This window comes from Idiotropiscis lumnitzeri, chromosome 12 (assembly GCF_059441095.1).
Source record: "Idiotropiscis lumnitzeri isolate Australia: NSW breed Sydney's pygmy pipehorse chromosome 12, RoL_Ilum_1.0, whole genome shotgun sequence".
In the NCBI taxonomy this organism is placed as follows: domain Eukaryota; kingdom Metazoa; phylum Chordata; class Actinopteri; order Syngnathiformes; family Syngnathidae; genus Idiotropiscis; species Idiotropiscis lumnitzeri.
In genome coordinates this window covers 3,144,960-3,159,269 of record NC_142402.1, presented here as the reverse complement: position 1 = coordinate 3,159,269, position 14,310 = coordinate 3,144,960, and the positions used below count along the sequence as shown (strand labels likewise).

The 14,310-nt window shown below is 44.7% G+C and overlaps 4 non-coding genes across 4 annotated transcripts; all 4 read left to right on the top strand.

Moving 5' to 3' along the window:
- The first annotated feature begins 2,373 nt into the window (after window positions 1-2,373).
- On the top strand, window positions 2,374-2,445 carry trnap-agg (transfer RNA proline (anticodon AGG)). Its single transcript has one exon. It is a non-coding gene; the product is annotated as a tRNA-Pro (tRNA).
- A 3,394-nt stretch (window positions 2,446-5,839) lies between these two features.
- Window positions 5,840-5,911, top strand: trnap-ugg (transfer RNA proline (anticodon UGG)). Its single transcript has one exon. It is a non-coding gene; the product is annotated as a tRNA-Pro (tRNA).
- Window positions 5,912-7,894: 1,983 nt separating this feature from the next.
- On the top strand, window positions 7,895-7,966 carry trnap-cgg (transfer RNA proline (anticodon CGG)). Its single transcript has one exon. It is a non-coding gene; the product is annotated as a tRNA-Pro (tRNA).
- A 1,974-nt stretch (window positions 7,967-9,940) lies between these two features.
- On the top strand, window positions 9,941-10,012 carry trnap-cgg (transfer RNA proline (anticodon CGG)). The gene has a single exon. It is a non-coding gene; the product is annotated as a tRNA-Pro (tRNA).
- The last annotated feature ends 4,298 nt before the right edge of the window (window positions 10,013-14,310 follow it).

The window sequence follows — 14,310 nt, the reverse complement described above, 5'->3', positions numbered from 1 at the left end:
AAGATGCACGAACGATCCCCAACAATACATTGCGATAATACGCGCCTGTATTAATACATTGAGAAAACCCTAATTACGTTTGATAATGTTACAGTGAGATACCAAATTTGAGTATTATGAGACTAAGCTGTGGCGATTCTGATAGTTGGAACACCACCACTTGACATTAATTATGACTACAATCAATAAAGTTAACTGATTTCGATACTTTGTGGCAAGCACTTTGGCTTGTTGGACTACGGGTATACAGTAATACCCCGGTTATCGCGGTTAATGGGGACCGAGACCACCCGCGAAAACTGAAAATCCGCGAAGTAGCGGCGCACCTTCAAAAATGCTTAAATAAAAAAAATAAAATAAATATATATATATATATATATATATATGGGTAGAGAGAGAGAGAGTGAAATTCATGTTATAACAAAAAAAACACAAATTATTATTAAAATTTATTTTTTATTCCCCAGCCATTATTTTCGTATTTATTCAATTACTTCTTTTTGTATTTATTTAATTACTTCGACTTTTACCTGCTGGTACGCCGTCCGGTGTGCCCTGTGAATGTTATGATCCTCCAGCAGAGCTGGAGTATTGAGCAGGACTCTCCAAACGCAGACACGGGAAAAAAGGTGGTGATAGAAAGATATTTATTATAATCACAATATAGTCAGTGTAATCAGCGCGTCTCGCAGCAGCTGACGGCATGGCGCGAGAAGATCGCTGGAGGAACGCCCACACAGCTGAAAAAACAAAAACACACGCGGCATGACAGGCACGGATCATGACAGTGAAATGAAAGGTGGCATTCTTCATTTATTTATTTATTCATTCATAACTGACAGCCTCACGCTCCGCTCCTGCCCGGGCGGAAGAGGTGCTCCTATTCGGCTTAACTGTGACACACGCCCGCCCTCCTCCTCCGGAGCTTCCATTCGGTTAAACTTAGGGGCCGCTTGGAACCGCCCGTTCCCGGGGAAGGTGCTCCTCTTCGGCTTACTGTGACGCGAGCATGCGCTCCTCCTACGGAGCTTCCATTCGGTTAAACTTAGGGGCCGCTTGGAACCGCCCGTGCCCGGGGACGGTGCTCCTCTTCGGCTTACTGTGACGCGAGCATGCCCTCCTCCTCCGGAGCTTCCATTCGGTTAAACTTAGGGGCCGCTTGGAACCGCCCGTGCCCGGGGAAGGTGCTCCTCTTCGGCTTACTGTGACGCGAGCATGCGCTCCTCCTACGGAGCTTCCATTCGATTAAACTTAGGGGCCGCTTGGAACCGCCCGTTCCCGGGGAAGGTGCTCCTCTTCGGCTTACTGTGACGCGAGCATGCGCTCCTCCTACGGAGCTTCCATTCGGTTAAACTTAGGGGCCGCTTGGAACCGCCCGTGCCCGGGGACGGTGCTCCTCTTCGGCTTACTGTGACGCGAGCATGCCCTCCTCCTCCGGAGCTTCCATTCGGTTAAACTTAGGGGCCGCTTGGAACCGCCCGTGCCCGGGGAAGGTGCTCCTCTACGGCTTACTGTGACACGAGCATGCCCTCCTCCTCCGGAGCTTCCATTCGGTTAAACTTAGGGGCCGCTTGGAACCGCCCGTTCCCGGGGAAGGTGCTCCTCTTCGGCTTACTGTGACGCGAGCATGCGCTCCTCCTCCGGAGCTTCCATTCGGTTAAACTTAGGGGCCGCTTGGAACCGCCCGTGCCCGGGGAAGGTGCTCCTCTACGGCTTACTGTGACACGAGCATGCCCTCCTCCTCCGGAGCTTCCATTCGGTTAAACTTAGGGGCCGCTTGGAACCGCCCGTGCCCGGGGAAGGTGCTCCACTACGGCTTACTGTGACGCACGCCGGCCGGAACTCTGGTACGGTCCGAACCGCGCGAAACGTCGCCACCAATCGTGTCCGGGGGAACTTGCTCTTCTTCGTCCACTCTCTTCTTCGTCCACTCTCCTCTTCGGCGCACGCCGGCCGTCTAACCGCTCCAGCGCCCCCTCGTGCCGCTCGGCGAAACTACAATGCCGCCGAATATTTTTTAGACCGGCGAAGCACTGAAGCCGCGAAAGGTGAACCGCGAAGTAGCGGGGTATTACTGTAATTCTCACTGAGGACCCTCTTTCAAATCCAAAACAAGACCATCATTACACTGGATTACTTTGAGTTCACCTGAATCTTCCTTACTGATAGGAATGGTTCTTCGCTGGTACGAGCATGTCATCAATTGGAGGTGGCTCATTTGGCTCTGGGTATGGTTGTGAGTGGTTTCTCGTTCAAATCCAAACAGGTTCTTAGTGTAAATTCAGGGTTGGTTGGGAGAGGTTCCAGGTTCAAATCCGGGGTCTTAGTGTCGATGAAGGCTTGCGGCCAACAGTCAGTTACCCAGCTAAATGTGGCTCGTTGGTCTAGGGGTATGATTCTCGCTTAGGGTGCGAGAGGTCCCGGGTTCAAATCCCGGACGAGCCCATCTCATTGTCGGTATGGTCGCTTAGTCAACTCATAATTTTGATGCAAATCTATACAGGGAGATGGTGGAAAAACTAACATGAAACAACAAAACTGAGACTGTACCCCGAGTACTCCCAAAAAAATGCTTGAGTTCCTTATAATTTCAATAACCTTGGTCCAATCGCGCATTTTTTTCAAAAATCTTGGAAATGACATTAGCTACCTAGCTACAGTCCAAAATCAGCTCCTACAACCTCTTAGAACATTTCTACTCTAGTTTCCACCCCTCCACAGTACAGAAACAACACTGATCAAAATCACCGGCAAACGACTCTGGCCTAATCACCATTCTCACCCTCTTTGATCTGATAGCAGCTTGCGATACAATTTCTAAAACCATCCTCCTGAACAGACTCCATGACATTCTTTATCTATACCCTACCTCTTGTCAAGATATTTCACAAACTAAACCTACACTCCCACTGTTATGCAGATGACACTCAGCTCTTCCTCTCCACATAATCAACTGCCATTATTCCGGGTTCCTCCATTTATTGACTGCTTCCCCGAAATTTATTATTGGTTCTCATCCAATTTTCAGCAACTTAACAATGATAAAACTGAAATCCTACAGATAGGTACCAAGTCCTCTCAAGCCAAAAGTGACAGTTTTTCCCATGACACTTGACAATACCTCAGTTTCCCCCTCTGGTCAGGTTAAGACTCGGGGTGTCATCCACTCTCTCCTTTTCATCAGAATTAAATGAAAATCCCCGATCTGCATACTTTCTACTTTATAGAATAATCGTCCTGCGTCCCCGTCCATCAGTATCCTTTTAAAGCACGTCCAACCTTGTATTTGATCAGTCCCATTAACAGAACTTGCAATAATTTACTGCAACTAAAAAAAAAAACCTCCTGATTAAAAGCAATTGCTAAAATTTGGCCAAAAAGCGGATTTGTAAAAACATCAGCAGGTTCTGACAAATAGCCTAGGGTCTCCACATTAGAAAATGGAATGTTATTGATATTCCAAAAACTGGTCGACAGTTTTGTATCCCCGCCCCCAATAATGAGGGTGACCGCAGACACAGTTGTTATGACACAAGGGATATTCGCAGGTGAGGACAGACCAGGGATGGCGCTGCCTGACAACACATTATGATAGCAATTGACGCGTAACCACGCAGGCTAACATATTGCATTGGCCGGGAATTGAACACGGGCCTCACGCATGGCAAGCGAGAATTCTACCACTGAACAACCAATGCTTAGTACTTCTTGTCCAATAGAATAGAGACGTCCACCATAGAAAACGTTTTATCTGGCCCTGATAATGCATGTTTTTTCCTTCTTAAAATGTAGCGTTCTTGCCATGTATGCAATGCATCAAGTGAACGATACATTTCTTTAACGGTAAGATCACTCTGCAGAAACGATTAAATACTGGAAGATGCACGAACGATCCCCAACAATACATTGCGATAATACACGCCTGTATTAATACATTGAGAAAACCCTAATTACGTTTGATAATGTTACAGTGAGATACCAAATTTGAGTATTATGAGACTAAGCTGTGGCGATTCTGATAGTTGGAACACCACCACTTGACTTTAATTATGACTACAATCTATAAAGTTAACTGATTTCGATACTTTGTGGCAAGCACTTTGGCTCGTTGGACTACGGGTATACAGTAATACCCCGGTTATCGCGGTTAATGGGGACCGAGACCACCCGCGAAAACTGAAAATCCGCGAAGTAGCGGCGCACCTGCAAAAATGCTTAAAAATAAATAAATAAATATATATATATATATATATATATATATATATGGGTAGAGAGAGAGAGTGTGAAATTCATGTTATAACAAAAAAAAACAAATTATTATTAAAACTTATTTTTTATTCCCCAGCCATTATTTTCGTATTTATTCAATTACTTCTTTTTGTATTTATTTAATTACTTCGACTTTTACCTGCTGGTACGCCGTCCAGTGTGCCCTGTGAATGTTATGATCCTCCAGCAGAGCTGGAGGTTGAGCAGGACTCTCCAAACGCAGACACGGGAAAAAAGGTGGTGATACAAAGATATTTATTATAATCACAATATAGTCAGTGTAATCAGCGCGTCTCGCAGCAGCTGACGGCATGGCGCGAGACGATCGCTGGAGGAACGCCCACACAGCTGAAAAAACAAAAACACACGCGGCATGACAGGCACGGATCATGACAGTGAAATGAAAGGTGGCATTCTTCATTTATTTATTTATTCATTTATAACTGACAGCCTCACGCTCCGCTCCTGCTCGGGCGGAAGAGGTGCTCCTATTCGGCTTAACTGTGACACACGCCCGCCCTCCTCCTCCGGAGCTTCCATTCGGTTAAACTTAGGGGCCGCTTGGAACCGCCCGTTCCCGGGGAAGGTGCTCCTCTTCGGCTTACTGTGACGCGAGCATGCGCTCCTCCTCCGGAGCTTCCATTCGGTTAAACTTAGGGGCCGCTTGGAACCGCCCGTGCCCGGGGAAGGTGCTCCTCTTCGGCTTACTGTGACGCGAGCATGCCCTCCTCCTCCGGAGCTTCCATTCGGTTAAACTTAGGGGCCGCTTGGAACCGCCCGTGCCCGGGGAAGGTGCTCCTCTACGGCTTACTGTGACGCGAGCATGCCCTCCTCCTCCGGAGCTTCCATTCGGTTAAACTTAGGGGCCGCTTGGAACCGCCCGTGCCCGGGGAAGGTGCTCCTCTACGGCTTACTGTGACGCGAGCATGCCCTCCTCCTCCGGAGCTTCCATTCGGTTAAACTTAGGGGCCGATTGACACCGCCCGTGCTCGGGGAAGGTGCTCCTCTACGGCTTAACTGCCACGCACGCCGGCCGGAACTCTGGTACGGTCCGAACCGCGCGAAACGTCGCCACCAATCGTGTCCGGGGGAACTTGCTCTTCTTCGTCCACTCTCTTCTTCGTCCACTCTCCTCTTCGGCGCACGCCGGCCGTATAACCGCTCCAGCGCCCTCTCGTGCCGCTCGGCGAAACTACAATACCCCCGAATATTTTTTAGACCCGCGAAGCACTGAAGCTGCGAAAGGTGAACCGCGAAGTAGCGGGGTATTACTGTAATTCTCACTGAGGACCCTCTTTCAAATCTAAAACAAGACCATCATTACACTGGATTACTTTGAGTTCACCTGAATCTTCCGTACTGAGAGGAATGGTTCTTCGCTGGTACGAGCATGTCATCAATTGGAGGTGGCTCATTGGGCTCTGGGTATGGTTGTGAGTGGTTTCTTGTTCAAATCCAAACAGGGTCTTAGTGTTGATTTAGGGTTGGTTGGGAGAGGTTCCAGGTTCAAATCCGGGGTCTTAGTGTCGATGAAGGCTTGCGGCCAACAGGCAGTTACCTAGCTAAACGTGGCTCGTTGGTCTAGGGGTATGATTCTCGCTTTGGGTGCGAGAGGTCCCGGGTTCAAATCCCGGACGAGCCCATCTCAGTGTCGGTATGGTCGCCCAGTCTCTTAGTCAACTTGTAATTTTGATGCAAATCTATACAGGGAGATGCTGGAAAAACTAACATGAAACAACAAAACTGAGACTGTACCCCGAATACTCCCAAAAAAAATGCTTGAGTTCCTTATAATTTCAATACCCTTGGTCCAATCGCACATTTTTTTCAAAAATCTTGGAAATGACATTAGCTACCAAGCTACAGTCTAAAATCAGCTCCTACAACCTCTTAGAAAATTTCTACTCGAGTTTCCACCCCTCCACAGTACAGAAACAACACTGATCAAAATCACCGGCAACCGACTCTGGCCTAATCACCATTCTCACCCTCTTTGATCTGATTGCAGCTTGCGATACAATTTCTAAAACCATCCTCCTGAACAGACTCTATGACATTCTTTACCTATACCCTACCTCTTGTCAAGATATTTCACAAACTAAACCGACACTCCCACTGTTATGCAGATGACACTCAGCTCTACCTCTCCACATAATCAACTGCCACTATTCCGGTTTCCTCCATTTATTGACTGCTTCCCCGAAATTTATTATTGGTTTTCATCCAATTTTCTGCAACTTAACAATGATAAAACTGAAATCCTACAGATAGGTACCAAGTCCACTCAGCCAAAAGTGACAGTTTTTCCCATGACACTTGACAATACCTCAGTTTCCCCCTCTGGTCAGGTTAAGACTTGGGGTGTCATCCACTCTCTCCTTTTCATCAGAATTAAATGAAAATCCCCGATCTGCATACTTTCTACTTTATAAAATAATCGTCCTGCGTCCCCGTCCATCAGTATCCTTTTAAAGCACGTCCAGCCTTGTATTTGATCACTCCCATTAACAGAACTTGCAATAATTTACTGCAAATAAAAAAAAACAACCTCCTGATTAAAAGCAACAATTGCTAAAATTAGGCCAAAAAGCGGATGTGTAAAAACATCAGCAGGTTCTGAGAAATAGCCTCGGGGCTCCACATTAGAAAATGGAATGTTATTGATATTCTAAAAACTGGTAGACAGTTTTGCATCCCTCCCCCAATAATGAGGGTGACCGCAGACATAGTTGTTATGACACAAGGTATATTCGCAGGTGAGAACAGACCAGGGATGGCGCTGCCTGATAACACATTATGATAGCAATTGACGCGTAACCACACAGCCTAACATATTGCATTGGCCGGGAATTGAAGTTGGGCCACACGAATGGCAAGCGAGAATTCTACCACTGAACAACCAATGCTTAGTACTTCTTGTCCAAAAGAATAGAGACGTCCATCATAGAAAACGTTTTATCTGGCCCTGATCATGCATGTTTTTTCGTTCTTAAAATGTAGTGTTCTTGCCATGTATGCAATGCATCAAGTGAACGTACATTTCTTTAACGGTAAGATCACTCTGCAGAAACGATTAAATACTGGAAGATGCACGAACGATCCCCAACAATACATTGCGATAATACACGCCTGTATTAATACATTGAGAAAACCCTAATAACGTTTGATAATGTTGCAGTGAGATACCAAATTTGAGTATTATGAGACTAAGCTGTGGCGATTCTGAGAGTTGGAAGACCACCACTTGACTTTAATTAATACTACGATCTATAAAGTTAACTGATTTCGATACTTTGTGGCAAGCACTTTGGCTCGTTGGACTACGGGTATAATTCTCACTGAGGACCCTCTTTCAAATCCAAAACAAGACCATCATTACACTGGATTACTTTGAGTTCACCTGAATCTTCCGTCCTGATAGGAATGGTTCTTCGCTGGTACGAGCATGTCATCAATTGGAGTTGGCTCATTGGGCTCTGGGTATGGTTGTGAGTGGTTACTCGTTCAAATCCAAACAGGGTCTTAGTGTTGATTCAGGGTTGGTTGGGAGAGGTTCCAGGTTCAAATCCGGGTTCTTAGTGTCGATGAAGGCTTGCGGCAAACAGGCAGTTACCTAGCTAAATGTGGCTCGTTGGTCTAGGGGTATGATTCTCGCTTCGGGTGCGAGAGGTCCCGGGTTCAAATCCCGGACGAGCCCATCTCAGTGTGACTATGGTCGCCCAGTCTCTTAGTCAACTTATAATTTTGATGCAAATCTATACGGGGAGATGCTGGAAAAACTAACATGAAACAACAAAACTGAGACTGTACCCCGAATACTCCCAAAAAAATGCTTGAGTTCCTTATAATTTCAATAACCTTGGTCTAATCGCGCATTTTTTTCAAAAATCTTGAAAATGACATTAGCTACAGTCCAAAATCAGCTCCTACAACCTCTTAGAACATTTCTACTCTAGTTTCCACCCCTCCACAGTACAGAAACAACACTGATCAAAATCACCGGCAACCGACTCTGGCCTAATCACCATTCTCACCCTCTTTGATCTGATAGCAGCTTGCGATACAATTTCTAAAACCATCCTCCTGAAAAGACTCCATGACATTCTTTATCTATACCCTACCTCTTGTCAAGATATTTCACAAACTAAACCGACACTCGCACTGTTATGCAGATGACACTCAGCTCTACCTCTCCACATAATCAACTGCCACTATTCCGGGTTCCTCCATTTATTGACTGCTTCCCCGAAATTTATTATTGGTTTTCATCCAATTTTCTGCAACTTAACAATGATAAAACTGAAATCCTACAGATAGGTACCAAGTCCACTCAGCCAAAAGTGACAGTTTTTCCCATGACACTTGACAATACCTCAGTTTCCCCCTCTGGTCAGGTTAAGACTCGGGGTGTCATCCACTCTCTCCTTTTCATCAGAATTAAATGAAAATCCCCGATCTGCACACTTTCTACTTTATAAAATAATCGTCCTGCGTCCCCGTCCATCAGTATCCTTTTAAAGCACGTCCAACCTTGTATTTGATCACTCCCATTAACAGAACTTGCAATAATTTACTGCAAATAAAAAAAAACAACCTCCTGATTAAAAGCAACAATTGCTAAAATTAGGCCAAAAAGCGGATGTGTAAAAACATCAGCAGGTTCTGACAAATAGCCTCGGGGCTCCACATTAGAAAATGGAATGTTATTGATATTCTAAAAACTGGTAGACAGTTTTGCATCCCTCCCCCAATAATGAGGGTGACCACAGACATAGTTGTTATGACACAAGGTATATTCGCAGGTGAGAACAGACCAGGGATGGCGCTGCCTGATAACACATTATGATAGCAATTGACGCGGAACCACACAGCCTAACATATTGCATTGGCCGGGAATTGAAGTCGGGCCACACGAATGGCAAGCGAGAATTCTACCACTGAACAACCAATGCTTAGTACTTCTTGTCCAAAAGAATAGAGACGTCCATCATAGAAAACGTTTTATCTGGCCCTGATCATGCATGTTTTTTCGTTCTTAAAATGTAGTGTTCTTGCCATGTATGCAATGCATCAAGTGAACGTACATTTCTTTAACGGTAAGATCACTCTGCAGAAACGATTAAATACTGGTAGATGCACGAACGATCCCCAACAATACATTGCGATAATACACGCCTGTATTAATACATTGAGAAAACCCTAATAACGTTTGATAATGTTGCAGTGAGATACCAAATTTGAGTATTATGAGACTAAGCTGTGGCGATTCTGAGAGTTGGAAGACCACCACTTGACTTTAATTAATACTACGATCTATAAAGTTAACTGATTTCGATACTTTGTGGCAAGCACTTTGGCTCGTTGGACTACGGGTATAATTCTCACTGAGGACCCTCTTTCAAATCCAAAACAAGACCATCATTACACTGGATTACTTTGAGTTCACCTGAATCTTCCGTACTGATAGGAATGGTTCTTCGCTGGTACGAGCATGTCATCAATTGGAGGTGGCTCATTGGGCTCTGGGTATGGTTGTGAGTCGTTACACGTTCAAATCCAGACAGGGTCTGAGTGTTGATTCAGGGTTGGTTGGGAGAGGTTCCAGGTTCAAATCCAGGTTCTTAGTGTCGATGAAGGCTTGCGGCAAACAGGCAGTTACCTAGCTAAACGTGGCTCGTTGGTCTAGGGGTATGATTCTCGCTTCGGGTGCGAGAGGTCCCGGGTTCAAATCCCGGATGAGCCCATCTCAGTGTGACTATGGTCTCTTAGTCAACTTATAATTTTGATGTAAATCTATACGGGGAGATGCTGGAAAAACTAACATGAAACAACAAAACTGAGTCTGTACACCAAATACTCCCAAAAAAATGCTTGAGTTCCTTATAATTTCAATAACCTTGGTCTAATCGCGCATTTTTTTCAAAAATCTTGAAAATGACATTAGCTACAGTCCAAAATCAGCTCCTACAACCTCTTAGAACATTTCTACTCTAGTTTCCACCCCTCCACAGTACAGAAACAACACTGATCAAAATCACCGGCAACCGACTCTGGCCTAATCACCATTCTCACCCTCTTTGATCTGATAGCAGCTTGCGATACAATTTCTAAAACCATCCTCCTGAAAAGACTCCATGACATTCTTTATCTATACCCTACCTCTTGTCAAGATATTTCACAAACTAAACCGACACTCCCACTGTTATGCAGATGACACTCAGCTCTACCTCTCCACATAATCAACTGCCACTATTCCGGGTTCCTCCATTTATTGACTGCTTCCCCGAAATTTATTATTGGTTTTCATCCAATTTTCTGCAACTTAACAATGATAAAACGGAAATCCTACAGATAGGTACCAAGTCCACTCAGCCAAAAGTGACAGTTTTTCCCATGACACTTGACAATACCTCAGTTTCCCCCTCTGGTCAGGTTAAGACTCGGGGTGTCATCCACTCTCTCCTTTTCATCAGAATTAAATGAAAATCCCCGATCTGCACACTTTCTACTTTATAAAATAATCGTCCTGCGTCCCCGTCCATCAGTATCCTTTTAAAGCACGTCCAGCCTTGTATTTGATCACTCCCATTAACAGAACTTGCAATAATTTACTGCAAATAAAAAAAAACAACCTCCTGATTAAAAGCAACAATTGCTAAAATTAGGCCAAAAAGCGGATGTGTAAAAACATCAGCAGGTTCTGACAAACAGCCTCGGGGCTCCACATTAGAAAATGGAATGTTATTGATATTCTAAAAACTGGTAGACAGTTTTGCATCCCTCCCCCAATAATGAGGGTGACCACAGACATAGTTGTTATGACACAAGGCATATTCGCAGGTGAGAACAGACCAGGGATGGCGCTGCCTGACAACACATTATGATAGCAATTGACGCGTAACCACGCAAGCCTAACATATTGCATTGGCCGGGAATTGAACTCGGGCCTCACGCATGGCAAGCAAGAATTCTACCACTGAACAACCAATGCTTAGTACTTCTTGTCCAATAGAATAGAGACGTCCACCATAGAAAACGTTTTATCTGGCCCTGATAATGCATGTTTTTTCCTTCTTAAAATGTAGCGTTCTTGCCATGTATGCAATGCATCAAGTGAACGATACATTTCTTTAACGGTAAGATCACTCTGCAGAAACGATTAAATACTGGAAGATGCACGAACGATCCCCAACAATACATTGCGATAATACGCGCCTGTATTAATACATTGAGAAAACCCTAATTACGTTTGATAATGTTACAGTGAGATACCAAATTTGAGTATTATGAGACTAAGCTGTGGCGATTCTGATAGTTGGAACACCACCACTTGACATTAATTATGACTACAATCAATAAAGTTAACTGATTTCGATACTTTGTGGCAAGCACTTTGGCTTGTTGGACTACGGGTATACAGTAATACCCCGGTTATCGCGGTTAATGGGGACCGAGACCACCCGCGAAAACTGAAAATCCGCGAAGTAGCGGCGCACCTTCAAAAATGCTTAAATAAAAAAAATAAAATAAATATATATATATATATATATATATATGGGTAGAGAGAGAGAGAGTGAAATTCATGTTATAACAAAAAAAACACAAATTATTATTAAAACTTATTTTTTATTCCCCAGCCATTATTTTCGTATTTATTCAATTACTTCTTTTTGTATTTATTTAATTACTTCGACTTTTACCTGCTGGTACGCCGTCCGGTGTGCCCTGTGAATGTTATGATCCTCCAGCAGAGCTGGAGTATTGAGCAGGACTCTCCAAACGCAGACACGGGAAAAAAGGTGGTGATAGAAAGATATTTATTATAATCACAATATAGTCAGTGTAATCAGCGCGTCTCGCAGCAGCTGACGGCATGGCGCGAGAAGATCGCTGGAGGAACGCCCACACAGCTGAAAAAACAAAAACACACGCGGCATGACAGGCACGGATCATGACAGTGAAATGAAAGGTGGCATTCTTCATTTATTTATTTATTCATTCTTAACTGACAGCTGTTGGAATTTATCTTTATATCAATGTTAGAATTTAACTTTAACCCAATGTAAACTCAAATTAGTAATCTGACTCCAATTTGCGACCTTCCCCAACACTCACTCATCCAACAATATGCGCGCTCGTTCTGCAATAGAAAGGTATCAGGAAGCCGGCATTTTCACACACGAAGTGGATTTATTCCCAATACAGATTTCCTACATGGCACCTGGATCTCGAATCCCTCTCAATACAAGTCTACACCTCTCTTGCCACCAGCGAATGTGTTCTACCCCCGAGTTGCCCAGTCCTGATTCATACTATACAACATGCAAAATGGCACAGACAAAGGCATCCTGGCATGATTCTATTGGCTATGTGTATTGCAGTTAACTTTAGCTCGCTCTCATTGGTCTTTCTCCTCCCGCCGAATCCTGTGGCGACTCCTCCTGCTTGTGCTATCCCCCGATGGCCTCTCCTTCGTCCACTGGTCCCGGAGTCATCTCGTCTCGCTCATCACCATCTGCTTCCAAAACATTCCATTCATGCACAAACCCCCGCAACCAGCCTCGCGCCACCAGTCACACTCTCAGCATTTTACAATATCACATTTTCATACATTGGATGCACCAACATCTAATGAACTATGTTAAGCTCAAACTCTTATATTCCTTTAATAGTCAAAAGTATGAAATCCTTTAAGTGTAACTGAAGTTTAGACCATGCTAATGACCAGACATTCAGGAGAGGAATGCAGGAAGATTAGATCACAGCTGCACCACAGGAGGTGTGAACGAGACCCCTCTGAAACAATGGACTTCCATGCCAGGATCACAAAAGTGGCTCCGAGCAGTCCAACCTTTGTTCAGTTTTAAATTGACTGCCATTTACATTATCCTTTAATCCCTCTCATGACCTCAGACATCTGAGGTCATCACTTGAACACCTTATTTCATTGCTGCACACGAGCTCGACATCACTTGCCATAAAACTAAAACACATCAAACAATTAGTAAAAGAATAAGAATCAGTAGAAAATTTCCTTCCCTCCTTATGGCCTCAGGTCCCCGAGGCCATCTTTCCATACTCACATCCTGGACTCCCGGAGGGCCACGGCTACCTCCGCCTCCTGGGGGTCCTTTTGAGGGATCATCATGTACTGACCACCCGGAGGGAGTGGCCCCAACGTGCGTTCTATTGTCTTAACAGTTAATGATCTGATACATGGAATACAGCAACATCCGCATAACACCATAATAGCGGCAAACACAGCGATAGAAATCAGTACTGATGCAATCAGGCTTTTATATTTACCAAAGATGTTGAACCAGTCAGAATACCAACTGGTGTCCACACCTGAGTGCTCCTTCATTTTGTTACTTAGCGTGCGCAGACCCTCCAATGCCTTGGTAAGGCGACCGTCAGGAGATGTATTGTTGGGAATCAGAGTACAACACTGATCCCCAAAAATACCACACACCCCTCCTCTTTCGGCTAACAACATATCTAAGCTTATTCTGTTCTGGAATGCCATAAGAGACGTGGCAGCCAATTGCTCATGCACTGCCTGGAGTGCTGAGGTGGTAAAATTCGCCAATCGTTGGACATTATAGTGGACATAATTAATCCGGTCCACATTTTTGTTTACTGTAACGAACAGGAAAAGGCTCTCCCATCCTGCTGCAATTTGATCCACCAATTTATACTCGTCAGGGATCCCTCTTGGAACTCCAATTGCATCTATATACGTAGGATCTCCTGCATTCAACCATTCTTGCATGTCCCTTCTCTTCCTGTTAAGGAAGGGGATTCTTCCCCATTGTCCAACACCTTCCCACTCCATTTTGGCCAGATCTAAGGCTGTCACACTAACTGGCATGATCAGCGTTACCAGGGCGCACTTACCTGAGGCATTGGTGGGAAGCCTATCGTACAGCACTTTCTCTCCACACCACAGCCAAACATCATCACGAGCGAGAGGGATTCCTACTGGCAAAGACACATTTTCATTACACCATGACTCCTGGAGATTTCCAATCCCAGGACCAG